We start from the raw sequence: 18137 nt of genomic DNA on the forward strand, positions 1-18137 counted from the left end.
AGTCTTTGATAGAACAGGTAAGTCAGCGTGCTGTTCCAGTTCGAGATCACCTGAATCTGAGTCAGAAACTATAGGACCAAGCCGCAAGGAGACGTGGATCATATCTTCACTGAGAGTACGTATAGGAGATCACTCACTTGGACCCAATCTCCCAGAGTTAAACACCTTAGAACTCGATGGACGAGTAATTGTAGTAGCATTGAGATGTGGATAGGTGTCATCTCCCTCCATTTGAGACACACCTTCCTGGCTTATCCTTCTTGTCTGCACAGATAGTCTTTCTTTTGCAGAAAGCTGATCTTCACTTAAAGCATTCCCGGTGATTGGGTCTGAGAGTCTGGATGCGATGCTGCTGCGACGTCTAGTCATCATAGCTGTTGGTGGCGAAACCTGAATCAAAGATGGCTCTACCTCCAGAAGCAGCAGGGGAGGAGTAGGAAGTGATCTTGTGAGAGCCAGAGCAGAGGGACTACCAGATTCGGAGGTAATAACCCTTTGGTAATTTCTGTTCCTCAGGGTATTAACCGAAAGCCTTTCCTTTGCTGGTCTACGGTCCTCACTTGAATCATCATTCGCTCTTGGCAAAGGTTGATTAGTAGCTCTGTTGTTGGTAGCTTTGTTGTTGGTAGCTCTGATGTTGCTTTGGCGCTTGCCTGTTTCAGTGTTTGAAGGGGATAAAACAGTTTGAGACCCTGCTTCTCTGGCTGGAGGGGACTGTTTTCGTGAAGACTCCTTAGAGAAGCATCTGTCCTGAGTGTCATGTCCAGCTGGAGCAAGTTTGTGGGAGTAGCGAGCAGGTGATCTCCTTGACAAGGAAACACCATTGCCCGGGTTATACCTCTCCTCACAACGTCGTCGGTTCTCTTCAAAGCCCGAGCTCCTGTCAGCGCTCTTTCGAGAGGGAGCCCTGCCTTCAGTGCGGTAGTTCCTAGTGTCAGATGCTCTATAGTTTGTCCATCTAGCTCTTCCCCGATGTGGATCTTCGTTGTTGCGAGAAAACTTCCTTTCAGCTTGTCTTCTTCTTGCTTCCTCAATGCTTTCCAGGGTGTTTTGCTGAGAGATGTCCAATTGCCTTCTGTCATCAACGATGCTTCTGTTTGATGGACGTGAAGGACAGTCACCATCTTCATGAGTCAGTGGCTTACAATAAAAGCAATGCTTTTCCAGGTGCTCATATTCAAGCACTATCTCCACCACTTCCTTTGAAGGTAGCTCAAGGTCCATACACATGATTAGCGCCTGTAGGCCATTAATCTGCACTCTCAGCCTGGCTTTATCAACTTCACGAGCTTCAATAGGGCCAAGCACCGCTCCAATGGCATTGATGGTACCATCAATCCAGTAGTGGAGAGGTATACCATGAACTTGAATCCAAAAAGAGATGCGTGAAGGGAAGTTATCAGAGACAATGGGTTCCCACTTTTGGAGGATCAACATCCATCTTTTGAAGTGAAACGGAGCCTTAGCGAGAATAACTTGCATATCTCTCTCTGATTCGAAGCAGAATTGGAACAGGTTCGGGCCCAAATCTCTTCCGGTAATACGACCTACAACATTCCAGTGCTGGAGAAAAAAATCGACCAAAGCTCTGGTCTTTTGAATAGCAGGGCTTATGACTCTACCGATAAGAGTAAATCTGTTGCGATCTATCAGGTCAGAGACATCAGCTTCTGGGATGCGGACTAGAGGTTTCTTCGGGAGTCTCTGTTCATCCTTCCATTTCCCTTTCTCCGCTCTCGAGAATCTATGTGCCATTAAAAGTCGAGGGCGAATAGATTAAAGCTGTTGGTAATGATGTATATCTAGCGGCCGAAATACAACGTGACAGTGGCGATGGCTCCGGTAAACAAACCACACAGGGGTGGTAAAGGTTTCCTGAGGTGTTATCAGGTGAAGCTAAGACCCTCTAATCCTTGAGTCCCACCGTAGGAATGGAAGAAAACTTGCAGAGGGTTGGCTGGGAGTTTCATGACCGAAGTATGTGGCGATTCCGGTGAGAAAAACGGCCGGCAACGGCTGTCCCTCCGACTGAGTCGGGGGATGAACCCGCTGTGTAAAAGACAGAGACTTCTATTACCCAATGGTTATCACCCAAAGAGGGAAAAGATTCGAAATTCTCAGAGGCTAGCAGGTGAGACATGCCCAAAAGAGGAAGTCAACTGAGAAGACCCACTAAATATCCAGTGGGTAAGGACTTTTATGGGTAACAGTGGCTGAGAGAGAAAAATCGCTATGACTGCTCAAAATTTGGTATTATAATTAGAGCCTATGGTTAAGTCCAGCAGATGATTTCACATATAAATAGTTGTCTACATATATAACCTATAAAAATGGCCCATCTTGATGTGGTATATCCGAGATATTGGGTTTGGGCTATTTCCGTTGGACCGTTTCTCACCCACATCTCGAAAGGAGCTATTAATATGTCCCACATCATTAAATGATGTGATTTTTGGACAATATATATGTGTATGGACAATTCTCCACTCATGAGCTAGTTTTTGGGTGTGAGTTATGTCCATCACTAATAGTGTGTTCAATCATAGAGTATAACACATGGCATTAATATGAAAGCATTACTAAATTTTGACCCGCACGCCTGTGCAGGTGTATATTTCAAAAATATATTACTATTTATTTTTCATGTCAATATCAAAGCTGGATACAAAATTCAAATCTGAAGAATAGAACCGATCACGATTCGAAAGAGTAATATCAAACACAAACCAAAATTGATAAAATATCCAAATTATTCTAAATTTTGATATTTAGACAACCGAAACTATAACCAATTCGAACCGAAGTATTTTAGATATCAAAATATATCCGAAAAGATTTATATACTTATATATATATTAATTATTTTTAGTTTTAGTGTATATAAAAACATCCAGAATATATATGATACTTTTAGGTTGGTTTAAATACTTGAAAATATATAAAAATATTCAAATATAAATATCTAACATAGTGGAAGTACATTAAAACACCAAAAATATTAAAAATAATTATTGATTTTTGATCCAAAATTTAAACCAAATCAATTTATATGTTAAATTTAGGTATTCTGACATATGTTATTCAGATTTATATACAATATATTATTTTATTTATAGATTTTAAGAAATTCAAAATATATAATGAATTTTAAAAAATAATTTAAATGGGTTTTCCGAACCCGAACTGAACCCACAAAGATCCGAGTATTATTCAAACTAAATTTAGAAATATATGAATGAGACTGAAATCTTTGACCCCAGAAACCCGAAACTCAAATAGATCCGAAATGAACTCTGAACGCCCAGCCCTAGTCACTATTATGTATCATATATATGTTATCATATAATTAATTGTATTGGTCCATCATATAAATAATGATATAATTAATAGTATTTTATATGTACCATCTTATAAATAATCACATATATTATATTCTTAAAATTTAATGTGAAATATAAAAACCATAATTTAAGTTGGTATATGAAATTAATCTTTTGTTGTATTTTTCTTATATATATTGAAAACATTTTTTAATAATGGTTATTGGAAAATATTTTAGTAAAATATAAAATTTTGAATGTATGCATATTTTAAATCAATTTTTGATATAAATCAATTTTTGATATAAATCAACTTTAAATTATTATTTTGATTTGAAATATGTATATAAAATTTAAATTTTATTTTATGATTACTTTAGACAAAACAATGTTTTTAGGTAATTAGATTAGTCCATTTTGTATATTTTAAAACTGATATACTTTTATCCATGTTTCAAAATTTTGATTTTTGCATTAGTTTTCTATGAATTATTATTATTTTTATGATATTTAATTTTGTAAATTGAGCTATTGAAATTTTTATATTTTTACTAAACTAAATAAGGTAATAATACTGTTTTAAAAAATTGTTTTATGTAATATACTATTTATATTTGAATTGTGTTTTTATTTTCACCATAAAGAATTGTAAATAAAAAGAATTGTAAATATAGTGATAGAATTGTAAATAAAAAGAAATATAGAAAAAAGTTATTTAATTTATTATAAAAACAATGACTAAATTTTTAAATAAAAAGAAGTGTTAAATATGTTATTCAAATTTCTAAACAATTTTCATTTGTTACTAATTTATTAAAAATACAATGGTTAAATGTGTAAATAAAAAAAAATACACATATCTATTATCCATGTTTCCAAACATATCTCATTTATTCTACTATTCATATTTTCAAACATATTTCATTTATTCTACTATCATTGTTTCCAAACAATCCAATTGTTTAGTTCAACTTTAATAATATAGATTTGCGACAAAATCTCAATTTATAAATTAGAATTTTGCATGTATCTAGTGGATGATATTTCCATATCTATTTTAAAGCTCCAATTTTTAAATTTACTTTCTGTTGTTGTTAATTTTTCAATTTATATGCACCGATTTTTAAAGGGAATTTAAGAGGGAATTTTAAAGATGGAAGTAATTGAAAAGAAAAAAGCAATACAATTCTAGGAATGGATATTTGCTCACTTAGCAGAGTGAATTACCCCCAAAATATAATAAAGCAAAAAATATTAACATCAGCTGATCCAACCTCAATAATTAAAACACCTAGGTAACTCACACTGATAAATGTTTGATGTATGCATATAAATTTGTATATGTTACTACTTACTAGTACCACCTAAAGGAAAATGACAAGCATGTGGGGGATAAATTAAACCCACCCTATTTGTTTCGTTTTCTGTTTTCCATTGGTTCGTACACACACACATATATATATTCATATAACTATGCTATATAGCTCATTTTCTAGTGATGGATACCTATCTATGATTAATTTGTTAGCAAATTGATTAACCATACTTACTTGTCAGTTGTCACTATAGATAACAGATGTTTGTATTGTAATTAGTAATGAACTTCGTATCAAATATGGAAATGACTACATTGAAACATAAATAATGACTCAAAAGTTTGAAGGGGTCCATAAACATAAATAATCTAAATAACACTATTTTCTAGTTTTTTATGCAAAATCATCAACCAATTTTATTTTATTTGAGTGGAAAAAGACATGTTTTGGGTTTTTTAATTAAAAATTTATGAAAACACCTCTTTGAAAATATGGATTTTTCATTTTCTTTTTTACGTTTTTATATTCATAATCAGAAGCTATAATCTATAAAATAATAATAGAACAATATAATATGTATAGTGGTAAAACAAAAAAAATATATAGAATTTTGATTTCATTAGACAAAAAGTTGGAGACTCTTTTTTTTTTATGGTCAGAAGTTTAGACTAGTCTTTCTTATATGTTTACTATTTTTCTTTTGAAATATTAGTGAAAAAATATATATTTTCTCCCTATTTATAATCACTAATTAATAGTAGTTTCTTAAACATAATCAAATTAGAATATTAACTTTCTAAGCCTACATTGAATATTAAAACAAACACCAACATCTGTTTTTTACTTTCCAAAATATATAATTGATATAAATGCTAATTACTTCCTAACTTATTGCATTTTTGTTGATTGTGTTAACAAAATTAAATTTGTAATTTATATTTATTGGTTAATAAATATTAAAATAGATTTAAATAACAGTTATCTGAATTTTTTAAAATATATGATTTTAAATGTATAGCTATTACTAAAACAAAAAAAAAAGTTATGGATCCTCTAAAATTTTGGATCATATTCCGCTGTTCCAGTTGAACGTGCAAAAAGACGGCCCTGATTAGAGGATTGGTAGATTTTGTTGTGAACGGTCATATGACTTATGGAATACGTTATGGTATGGTAGAGAAGTGAAAGAAAGAACCCAAACACAAACAGTCTGAAGATTGATGCATTGAACGTGTTTACACACCTCAAAGTTTCCTTTTCAGGTAAAGGCGAAGCCAGGTTTGTGCTTTTGAAGTCTTTTATGTGACGATGTGGGGATATTTTGATCGTTTTAAATACGTCAACGTGTTTGGTTTCTTCGATTTGCAACTTGTAAATAATTGATGTGCTCAATTCAATATATTATACTAATAAATGAATTAATTGTATCATACTTTCTCCATTTCTGAATAAATATCATTTTAGCACTTTTCATACAGATTGAAAGAGTGATAGAAATATACGTAAATTGTTATTAATTATACATTTCTAACTAATAATATTTCAAATAAATAAAATTATTTATAAAATTAATGCACTTTCTAATTAATTTTCAGCTGAAAATAAGTATAATTTGCATTGATAATTTTGTGTAATAAGAAAAAATGTTAGAATGACAATTATTATGAAACAGAGTGAATATTTTATTTTGTTATCGATCATTAGTTATTAATGCATATTTATTTATTTATTATTATTTATTAATGCATATTGATTAGTTAATGCATATATTTACAAAGATCCTTGTCAACTTAATATTTCAATTAAGCGCTGAAGTATCAAAAACGAAAGGAAAAGATGAACTCTTACTTGAAAGGAAGAATAGTTATACATGTGTAACCAGTGTTTTGAAACCCGACCCGGAACCACGGTTGAACCGATAAACCCGGTAACCCGAAATTTATCCGGTTTAGTTTTTTTTTCACAAAACCCAAAATTTAAAAACTCGCAAAACCCCGCTAAAACTCACCAAAACCTGAAATCCAGTACCGGTTGAACCACTGGTTGAACCAATAAATAACTTTTATTTTTTTTAAGTTTTAAGTTATTTTTTTAGATTCTACTTTATATTCTAAATTTCAATTAAAAAGTTATGTTTCTTTCGGTCTTTTTTGCTATCTTCCTCTTCCTTTGTTGATCTCTACTGATTTTGTATCTTTTTTTTTCTTCCTTTTTTTGCTTTTTGATTATTTGTTTATTATAAAGAAAATCTGTAATACTAGGTTTTACGTGTTCTTAGTATTGTGTATGTTGTTTTGTTGATAAGTTCTACAATTTAGATTAAACTTTCTGATTTTTTAATCATACATGATGCCAATTACACTATTTTATTTGTGATTTTTAGATTTTGATTAATATTTCACTATGCCACCGAAAAATGAAGTGAACTATGGTAGAGAGAACCAAAATTAGTTGATATGATTTGGTGTTAGTTTATTTTCGTTATTGAAAATTTATTACAATGATGTTTTACTAATGTGAATAATAAATTAAACTTCAAATCCAAAATAAACCAAAAGTAAAACATCCTTCTAATAAATTAGTAAAATAAAAAATATAGAAACTAAAGTAAATATTTTCTAAATATTTTTAAACATAAAATATATACATATCCAAACTACTATTTTATGTTTTAAAAACATTTAGAAAATATTAACTTTAGTTTCTATATTTATATTTTCATAGTTAATATATTATTATATAATAAAATTAATTCATTTATTAATCCGCGGTTCACCCGCGGTCGACCCACTGACTCAGTGACCCGGTAAATCGTTCGGTTCAGTGTCTGGATCGGTTTTCAAAACACTGTGTGTAACCTTTCTGACAGCTTCTGTCCGTATATGCCCTGCTTCTTCACTCGTTATCAGATCTCATACTATATATATGTCAGATGTCGATTTATTTTCCTAAAATTTTGAAAATACTTGTTGACCGGAGGTTTAAATACATCCAGCATCAGACAACACATTCACCTGAATCGTTCATCGGAGAACTTCATCGATCGGATAGAGATCTCATCTAGACACAAGCCATCCACCACAAAAACGGGACCATCACATAGATCGAGAAATCCCAAAGAACCATCAACACCCGCTTCGCTTAATAATCGCGATAACCAAACGACATAATCAACCTCAACGGAAGATGTGAAGTAGAACATAAAAGCCGACAAACCAACACCAAAAAAAAAATGTGTGGTCTCCAGAGTCAAAATCCAGCCGCCCACCAAAAAGAAAATGCGGCACCGGAACAAGGACCAGACATGCAGAACCGTCGCAGCCATCCATGCCAGAAAAAAGCACAAACACCACATACCGAGATCACCTCCCGACCGACGGTGGTAAAGAGCAACCACACTGTTGGTCGGAATCGCGACTTCGCATCGACTTTCCTAGATTGTGGTTTTCTATTCAAATCCACTATTACTCAACTAATGATTTTTTTTTTTTTTTTCAAATCATGTGTTATTGAATATGAAATTTATGTAAAGTTATTAAAAATCACTTCAAATCTCTTGTTATTGAATCACTCATTTATAAAAACTCTTTCAAATCTAGTATTATTCAAAGCTAAACAATATTTTGAACAAAAAATTGTAAAAGGGATTTTAGAATACTTTGCATCCATCTATCTTATTAAAGTAGAAGTACTTAAACTTTTGTTTGGTAATAGGGATATGAATCTTTAAAAAAAAAATTATTTGGTAACAAATATAGTAGAGAATTTTGTCTTTTCCTTATTTAAATGATAGATTTAAGTATTTAATGTCTTTTCCTAATTTAAATAATAGATTTCTTTAATAGAATAAATCTTAACCAAGATAAATTTCTTTATTGATTTTTTGTTAACATTAAATATTTTTCAATATTTATTAATAAAAATAATAAAATAAAAATCACACATCAAAATCAAATTATATATCATATAAATAAAATATAAAATATTTTATTTATAAATTGTTAGTATAACACTTTTATAATATAAGTCCAATTAGTTATAAATATTAAAATTTTATATGATACACTGTGATATAATAGACGATTAAAATCACATAATATAATTATTTAAAGTAATAAATAAAATTTTTGTTTTAAAATGTTATACTAACAATTATCTAATACATATTAATTTACACATATATATATATATATATATATTATCATTAGAACAATGGAAAAAATTGAAGTGAAAGCAAATATTTATACGGCCACGGGTCAAACTATAGAAATAAACAACAATGGCGTAAGTTTTTTTAACAAATTTATTTTAATTTCAAATATGTTTATATATTTTATTTATTTATAAATTATTTTATTTTTATTAATAATGCTAAGATTTTGAATTGGAAAGTTATGACCCATCTCTATATTATTTTAATTAGGAATTTAAAATTTATATCAAAATATTTTTTTTAACTTTTAATTTTTATTATAACTACAAATGCTAATTTTCAATCTAAATTTATGTTTAAATATTATAAATATATCATTTATAAATAAAAAAACTAAAAATATAAAATAAATACCCGCCCGGTTGGGCGGGTCAAGATCTAGTTTACATTAAAAAAATTGCTCATACAAAATACACACCCTTATTGGTGTTATTTGGAGAAACTTTTTATAAACATAATAGAAAAAGATTTTCAGAAATATATTAGAGTACTTCATCATCCATCGTACCCCAATTATGCTCTCGATCAATCCTTAAAACATTTTAACTTTGTGCAAATGAAATTTTTTTCAACTTTTGAGTACACCAATCATGTATCTTCTCTTTTTCTAGGTTTTGCTCTCTTCTTGTCTTTTAAATGAAGAAATAAAAGTTGTGACGATAGAAAAACTCAGATTGTTAACACTTCATTATTTACAGAATTCCTCACTTCTAAAAAGTGATTTATCTCCTAATAGTGTCACCAGTTCAAATTGGAGGTTGTAGAGAGATGGATTCGGTTAAAACATAGGTGATCTCTTGCTGATTTTCTCTAGGTACCAGCGATTAATTGACACAGAATATGTAGTGTATATGTCTGTTCTAGTTCTGGAAATAGGTTGTTTTGATCAAGCATAGTGGAATTTGTGTAACCAAGTATCTTATTTGTAAGCAACCTATTTTTCATGTCCATATTGGAGGTGATCTCCCTCATGTTCATGTGACGGACCAACCTATTTTTCTTAAATCTGCAGTGAGAAGTGTCACCAAGCTTGCAATTTACGAACTGATGAGTGCTCTCAAGATAAATCAACAGAGACATTGGGCGTAAGGACTATATATGGGATGGACCAGAACCATTTTATGCAGTCTTCTGAATCTTTGATGGATTTTTATGATCCGAACATTCATCTTGAAAGGAAATTTATTTCTCCTATATAAACATGTCTCAAGACTATTTATTGATTTAGTCGTCTTTCTTTGTTAGTTCAGAATCTAATGTTCTTGTTTTAGATTTTTCCAAAAACCTTATCTTGTTTGAGTATTATCACAAATGCAGATAAAATGTGTTGTAAAATGAGTGGATAGGTAGAAAGACCCACAAGAAACATGGTCTTGAACAAAATCTTGTCTTGTATAGATAATTTTAGCTTCACCAAAAATCCCAAGTGGATATGTTCTAAACTAAGAAACAATGCCATTGGAAACTCTTGAGATCACAAGGAAGTTCATGAGCAAACAAGTAAGAATCTTGTGATGAGCTCACCGTTGAAGGCATCCGTTCTATGTCAAAGTTATGAAAGAAGAGTGGAAGTTTATTAAGTTTGCTCATCTGTTTTTAATTCACCCAAAGTTCTCTGCAATTTTTTAAAAAAAGAACCATACAAAATCACCAATATATTTTCATTTTTACTTTTTAAATTCTACCAAAATCACCAAAATATACTGAAAACCACTCAAATCTCACCATATCCAGACAACCCCACAATCTTTTGAACCTTTTATTCCAATACATCTCCTAAAGTTGGATATTTTAGTTTTATTTTTTCACGGTTGAATCAATACATATGTAACTAAACCGGCGAATATATATCTCTTATCTGGAATAAAGTCAATGTAATACAATAATATAATTTGGTGATTATGATGCGACAGAAAATTTAAAGCTCGCAAGAATATCAATGGAATTGGTACTTTGTATATGATGTAAAGGATGTTTTGTATTGATCACTGTATATACATATTTATACATTGTACAAGAGATATTATAGGAGGTAATCAAGGATGATTGATACACAAGAATAGCAAGAATATATGATATGATCTTCTTTCCTTAATACGCCCCCTCAAGATGGAGGTGCCTTGGCAACACCAATCTTGGAAGAGACTTGGATGAAAGGTGCACGAGCTAGAGGCTTCGTCAAGGCATCCGCAAGCTGATCTTTAGATGAGACATGTGTAACACGAAGAGCACCAGCAGCTACTTGATTTCGGATGAAGTGATAGTCCAGTGCCAAATGCTTCATGCGAGAGTGGAAAACCGGGTTGGCACACAAGTAAGTGGCACCCACGTTGTCGCAGTATATTACCGGAGGCCCTGTGATTTGAATTCCAAGTTCAACCAAAAGAGAACAAATCCAGCGTAATTCTGCTGATGTGTTTGCAACTGAGCGATACTCCGCTTCAGTGGAAGACCGAGCAACCCCATTTTGCTTCTTTGAGGACCAAGATATGGGATGCTTACCAAGATAGACAATGTAGGCGTTTGTGGAGACAAAATCGTCTGTGTCTCCTGCCCAATCCGCGTCTGAGTAGGCGTGTAGAGAGGAAGGGTTATCCCGACTAAAAAAGAGACCATGAGAGGCAGTGCCAGCAAGATAACGTAGAACTCTTTTCACAGCCTGCCAATGATCTGAAGTTGGAGCATGCATGAACTGGGACAGCTTATTTACGGCATAAGAGATGTCGGGGCGCGTAAAAGCTAGGTACTGAAGACTTCCTACAGCGGACCGATATTCAGTAGGATCCGGGAGAGGAGTACCCATCTTGATGGTTAAACGTGGATGTGGTGCCATAGGGGTGGAGACAGGATGAGCATTGAGGAGTTTGAAACGAGAGAGGAGATCCAGTATGTAGCGCCGTTGAGTTAAGTAAAGCCCCTTGGAGTTTCTGACTGCTTCTATACCCAGAAAGTAATTTAGATCTTCTGGCTCCTTAACCGAAAACCATGTAGCCAAGGAGTGTAAAATCTGGTGGAGAAGAGCAGAATCATTACCAGTAATCAGAATGTCGTCAACATAAATCAACATGTAGACAAAGCTGGAACCCCGACGTAGGATAAATAATGACGTATCGGCAACGGAGTTGATGAAACCGTAGTGGAGAAGAAAGTTGCTGAGTTCTTGATACCAGGCTCTCGGGGCCTGTTTGAGTCCATACAGAGCCTTATGGAGCCTGCAAACATGATTCGGACGGTCAGGATCAACAAAACCAGGCGGCTGAACCGTGTATACTTCTTCGGTTAACGTTCCCTGAAGGAAAGCGTTGTTGACGTCGAGTTGCTTGATCGGCCAGGAGCGACTCACAGCGATATCCAAGACAAGACGGATCGTGGTTGATTTGATCACCGGACTGAAGGTTTCAGTGTAGTCGATTCCCGGAAGTTGAGTGTAACCACGTGCAACGAGGCGGGCTTTGTACCTGCGAACAGAGCCATCGGGATTATACTTTATTGTAAAGATCCAACGACAGCTGACCGGATTTTGACACGGTGACGGTGGAACTAGAGAGAACGTTCGGTTCCCAACGATGGAGTTGAACTCAGCGAGGACGGCGGGTCTCCAATTGGGGTCTGCAAGGGCTTGAGCAATAGTCGTGGGTATGAAAGGTTGGGACTTGGTGAGGTTGGTTGAGTAGGCGTATTTGGAATTGGGTTTAGAGATGCCTTTCTTGGCACGGGTGGTCATGGGGTGGTGGTTCGGCGGTGGTTCAACAGTTGGTTGAGTCGGCGGTGGTTGGAGATTTGGTTGCGATGAGGAAGGAGACGGTGGATGATTTTGATTTGAGCTGTTGGGTTGGGCCATAGGAACTGAAGTTTGGGTCAGAGGGGGAATGGGTTGATTTTGGGCCGGTAATGGTATTGGTTGGACCGGGTTAGAAGATATAGGAGGGAATTGGGTTTGGGCTGATATTGGAAATTGTTGGGCCTGATTATTTGGAGGAGGGGATGGTTGTTGGGCCTCGTTTGGGTTTGGGAAAGGTGTTTCTTCAACGGGATGTAGCGAAGATGGGGAGTTGGGAAAGACAGGAGGAGTCGGTGATTGATCCGTTCTCGGAGACGCGGGAGGAGGCGGAGCTGCAGCCAGTGGCACAGTCGTCGGAATAATCGTGACCGGAGGAACCCAGTCATTGACCTCAGCAGTGGGAAGAGAGACGACTTTTGAGAGAGATGGGAAGGGGAAGGTAGCTTCAACAAAACGGACATGCCGTGAAACATAGAGACGAGAAGAGACTGGATCATAACAAAGGTAAGCACTTTGTGTCAAAGAATACCCTAGAAACACACATTGTGTAGAACGAGCTTGTAGTTTGTGAGTTTGATAGGGTCTTAGCCAAGGAAAACACAAACAACCAAAAATTTTAAGCTTTAGATAGTTTGGTGGAGTTTTAAAGAGAAGAGAATAGGGTGAGTTGAGAGATAAAACTGGAGTCGGCATTCGATTTATTAGATAAACCGCAGTAGCAAAAGCATAGGACCAGAAGGTGGTCGGAAGTTTGGCTTGTTGGAGAAGAGAAAGGCCTGTTTCAACGATATGACGGTGCCGTCTTTCAAACAATCCGTTATGTTCTGGTGTGTGAGGAGGAGTAGTGAGATGAGAAATACCAGATTCAGAGAGAAAGGAGCGTAAAGCAATGAATTCTCCTCCATTATCAGAAAACAGTGTGCCTATCTTTGTTTGGAATTTATTTTCTGTGAGCTTTTTAAATCGAATGAATGTCTCTTTGACATGAGATTTAAGCTGCAGAGGATAAAACCATGAGTATCTAGTAAAATGATCAACGATAAGGAGGTAGTGTTTGTATTTATCAATAGAAATAACTGGAGATGTCCATAGATCAGTGTAAAGATATTCTAATGGACGAGTAGAAGAGATAGAAGTTTGAGCAAAAGATAGTTTATGACTTTTATTAGATAGGCAATCAAAACAGGAAAAACTGTTTGAACCAGAGTTTGAAACAGGTAAAGAAAACTTAGATAAAATAGATTTAAGAATTTGAGAAGAGGGGTGACCAAGCCTTGAATGCCAATCTGTGAATGAAGTTTTGACAGTAGGAGTAGCAAAGAGTGAAACTGCTGAGGTATTCACGACTGGCCACTCGTACAGCTCTTTATTTGTATGCCCTTGGAGTAACCGCGCCCCCGAGGTCAGATCTTTCACCTGAAAATGGGAAGGGAAAAATTCAATGGAAACTTGGTTATGGTTACATAGTTTGTAAACAGATAAGAGATTTTTATGAATATTTGGGACAAGTAACACATTAGCTAACGATAAAGGTTTGAATTTTGTAGGAAGGGAGAGAGAACCAGTATTGGTTATTTGGAGACCACTGCCATCGCCGATGAGCACCTCTTCACCGCCAGTGTAGGGTTGATGAAGAGCCAGGTTGCTGAGATCCGAAGTGATGTGATGAGTGGCTCCACTGTCAAGAACCCAAGGTTGTGGTGTGTTCATTAGAGCAACATTAGCACGAGGAGCCCACGCTGCGTTCTGGTACTGTGGTGTAGGAAGCAAGGCGGGTTGAGTGTTCTGCTGGAACTGATGCAGCTGACTGCAACGCTTCGCCGAGTGTCCATTTGTACCGCAAATTTGGCAGCGTCCAAGGTAAGGTCTGAAAGGCCTCTGTTGAGTGTTAGCTTGGCCATGGTTCCATGTCTGACTCGTGTTGCTGTGTTGACCAGACTGCCAGGTTTGATTTGGACGTTTCTGATTCTTCTGTGAAGGGCGTGCGTTGTGGACATAGTTGGCTGAGATCGGTGTGATAACCGCAGGTGTTGCAGTTTGAAGTTTAGCCTCATAGTTAATGAGCTTCTCGTGGAGCTCCGTGATAGAAGGAGGAAGATCACGACCCTCCGTTTGTTCCACAACAGGTTTATAGACCTCAGGAAGCCCTTGAAGAATGTAATCAATTTTATCTTCATGATCAAGAATCTTACCAAGAAGGGCCAACTGATCGAACCTGGTGGTGAGGCCTTGGAGATACTCATCAACTGTCTTGTCTTCTTTCTTCCATTGCTTAACTTGATTCATCAGTTGCTTGATATGGCCACGAGTTGGTTTTGCATAGGTGGAGGAAAGAGTGGTCCACACGCTAGCAGCCGTAGACGCCATGGAGACGAGAGGCTGGATGCTTTGAGAGATAGCTCCCAACAGAGCACTGTAGATGAGCTTGTCTTGTCTTTTCCAGAGAGAAAATGCTGGATTGGGAGTGGTGGCATCATCCGTGGTAACGGTAGCGTCCGGTGGAGGTACGGTTCCGTCAAGATGGTGAGCAAGTTCATATCCATCAAGAAGAGCATGAACTTGTCGGCTCCAAATAAGGTAATTGGTAGAGGTGAGCTTGATGATGTTGGACATGTTGATGTTCAAGAGTGAACCAGGAGTAGGAACAATGGTTTGAACAGGAGAAGTGAATTGACTGTTATCAGAGGTCGCCATTGCAGAAGAGAAGTAGAGATGAAGATAGGAAAATAAGTAGAGAAGAGAAACAGAGGAGGAAAGCGGCGTAAAAAATTTTTAGGAAAATTTTTATGTTAAGATAAATGGGCTTCACACTTAAAACCAATTGGTGATTAGTGGAATGGCTCATCTATCTCATCTATCTTATATATTGCTTAAGATCCTTTCCAATATCCGATGTGGGACTTATGTCTCTAATACGCCCCCTCGAGATGATGGCTCTTTGAGCGTCAATCTCGGAATATTTGGGCAAGGATCGATGGACCGACTTTAGGCTGGATCGATAATGGATCGGGTTGGACTGCGTGGATCGGGCTCTGATACCATATATGATGTAAAGGATGTTTTGTATTGATCACTGTATATACATATTTATACATTGTACAAGAGATATTATAGGAGGTAATCAAGGATGATTGATACACAAGAATAGCAAGAATATATGATATGATCTTCTTTCCTTAATACTTTGTTGATAAAGAAGTCCTTAGAAAGAAGTCGGTAATCGAATGTTGTTTTCTGCTCATTTTCATTATGATATTTATTATTTTATAGTTTCTGTATTGTATTTGTATAATTTTTTAACTATTTAATTAATAAATCCAAGTTGTTAAAAAAAACTAATTTAATACGAACACCGAAAATCAAGAAAGCCCAACAGTCATAATGGGCCTACATAACTTGACCGAAAGTATTCCTCCATACATTGAAACTCAAGCTCTATAACAATTCTCAAATCTTTTTATTTTTCTTTTTCATATGTACTTCGCCAATATCCCCTAGCCCAAACTAAATAACACTTTACACAATTCTCTTCTTTTTCTATTTAATGTTTACGCATTTTTACGGCAATATACTTCAAAATATAATTTCAAACCCCAACCGCTACGGACCAAATTGGAATAAACGTTGACTATAGTGAAGCCTGACTCTCAAACCGGAGTAAGCCAAAATCCAAACCAGAATTAGATAAATCAAATGCAATGTATAATCAATCTAAAAAACAATTTAAAATGCGAGAATATAAAAGTTAGATAAACCGAATGAAATAGTATTGATCTTTTATGTAGATTTCTATAGAATTGAACTAGACCAAACCGGAAAAAAACATATCAAACAGTAATAAACAAAAATGTTAACCTCTAGTGAGAGAATAAAGAGCATCTCTACTGTAATTTCTTTCTTCTTCCTTTTGAGACTGGGAGAAAACATAAAGTAAAAAGACAGCAAAATGAAAATCTAAGCTTTAATTGACAAAAAGCTTTATATAAACGAATCACACTCTCAAAGAGAGAGAAAGAGAGATAGAAAGGGGATCGGCGTTTGGCCGGCGCGTGAGCGTCCGTACCTCCGTCGGACCCCTTTCTCTTCCGACATAAATGTTTCCTTTCGTCTCCTCTATGTCATCCTGTCATCGTCCACTTTATCCGAGCTCTGATACCGCCGCTATCTCTGTCGGTGGTTCGGCTTTTGGAGTAACGACACGGTCGTTTGGAGGTTAACGGTGGAGAGGGAGCGGCTTGCATGCTTAGGTGTTGTTTGTTCTCGAGGGATGGAGGCTCTAAGATCCGTCGCCGTCAGGTTTTCTCCGGGAAGTGGAGGCTTCCTCAGTTTCACCGTCGCTGGTTTCAGCTTCCAGGAAAGGGAAATTTTTTCTACTCTGCCTTCGCCGGCTTTGGTTCCAGAGAGTGGAGGCTCGAAAAGCTCCAATCTTTCGGTTTTGAACCCTGGTTCCTTTTGGGTGTTTGTCTACTGTTTCGAGGTGTTTAAAGGCGAGACGTGGATCTTGTCGTCTTGGTTTTGTTTTGGTTACAGCGGAGGAGATCTCGGTCGTTGATGAAGCTCTCCATTGATGGCGGTTATGGTTGAGAGGATGATAGAAGTGGTGTTCTCGATGCGCATGTCTAGGGTTTGAAGAGCTTCATAGTCGGACTAGATCTCGCCGGAGCGATGGATCTCTCCGACGGTAAGACTATGCGGAAAAGAAGAGAGATGGTTTCGGTCTGAGGCTTGTCGGCTTAGAGCTACGACGAAACGAAAAGTGTGGTGGTGGTGCTCAGGCGACGAGTTGAGACGAAGGCGGTCAAGATAAGACGGTGGCGTCTAGACGGACCAGATGTGCCCACGTGTCCAGTATCCTTGACGCGTCGAGCTTACTCGTCGAGTTTGGTTGGTTGGTTTTTGAGCCGTTAGCCTGTTTTGCTTTTCCTTAGTGTAGCCCGTAATTTACTGTGCTTTGTATTGGATGTTAGTGTATTTGGAATTCTGCTTTTTGTTGGACTTGGCCCGTTTAATCAATATAATCCATTGGCGGAAAAAAGGCTGGAACTTGTGTCTCTCAAGTTTGGAATAAGCATCAAAGAAACAACTTATTTCCTTTTTCAAAAGCACAATTATTTTTCTTCTTTCCCCTTAAAGAAGAAGAAAAAGTTGGCACACGGATTGGTAGCAACACACGTGAAAGAATAAAAATATCTTTTGATAAGTTTTAATTTTAAATTGTTCAGTAAAAACGTAATACAATGTTCAAGTCCACCAAAAAATTACGAAAGTAATCAATTTAAACACATTTCAAAAGTAACTACAAAAAGAAAATTTTCCAGGTTGCTTCACCTAAAAGGATTCGTCTTTATTTTAGTAGGTTATTCTTCGACTTCGGAGCTCACATATATGACATAAGCATTGCAGTAACTTGATGTTTATATTCATTTAAAAATGATTATAACTAGAAGTAATTTGTTTTTTTTTCGTACACAAGTCTCTGAGAAAAGCTAACGGAAACGGTGAATTTT

This window comes from Raphanus sativus, chromosome 2 (genome assembly GCF_000801105.2).
Source record: "Raphanus sativus cultivar WK10039 chromosome 2, ASM80110v3, whole genome shotgun sequence".
In the NCBI taxonomy this organism is placed as follows: domain Eukaryota; kingdom Viridiplantae; phylum Streptophyta; class Magnoliopsida; order Brassicales; family Brassicaceae; genus Raphanus; species Raphanus sativus.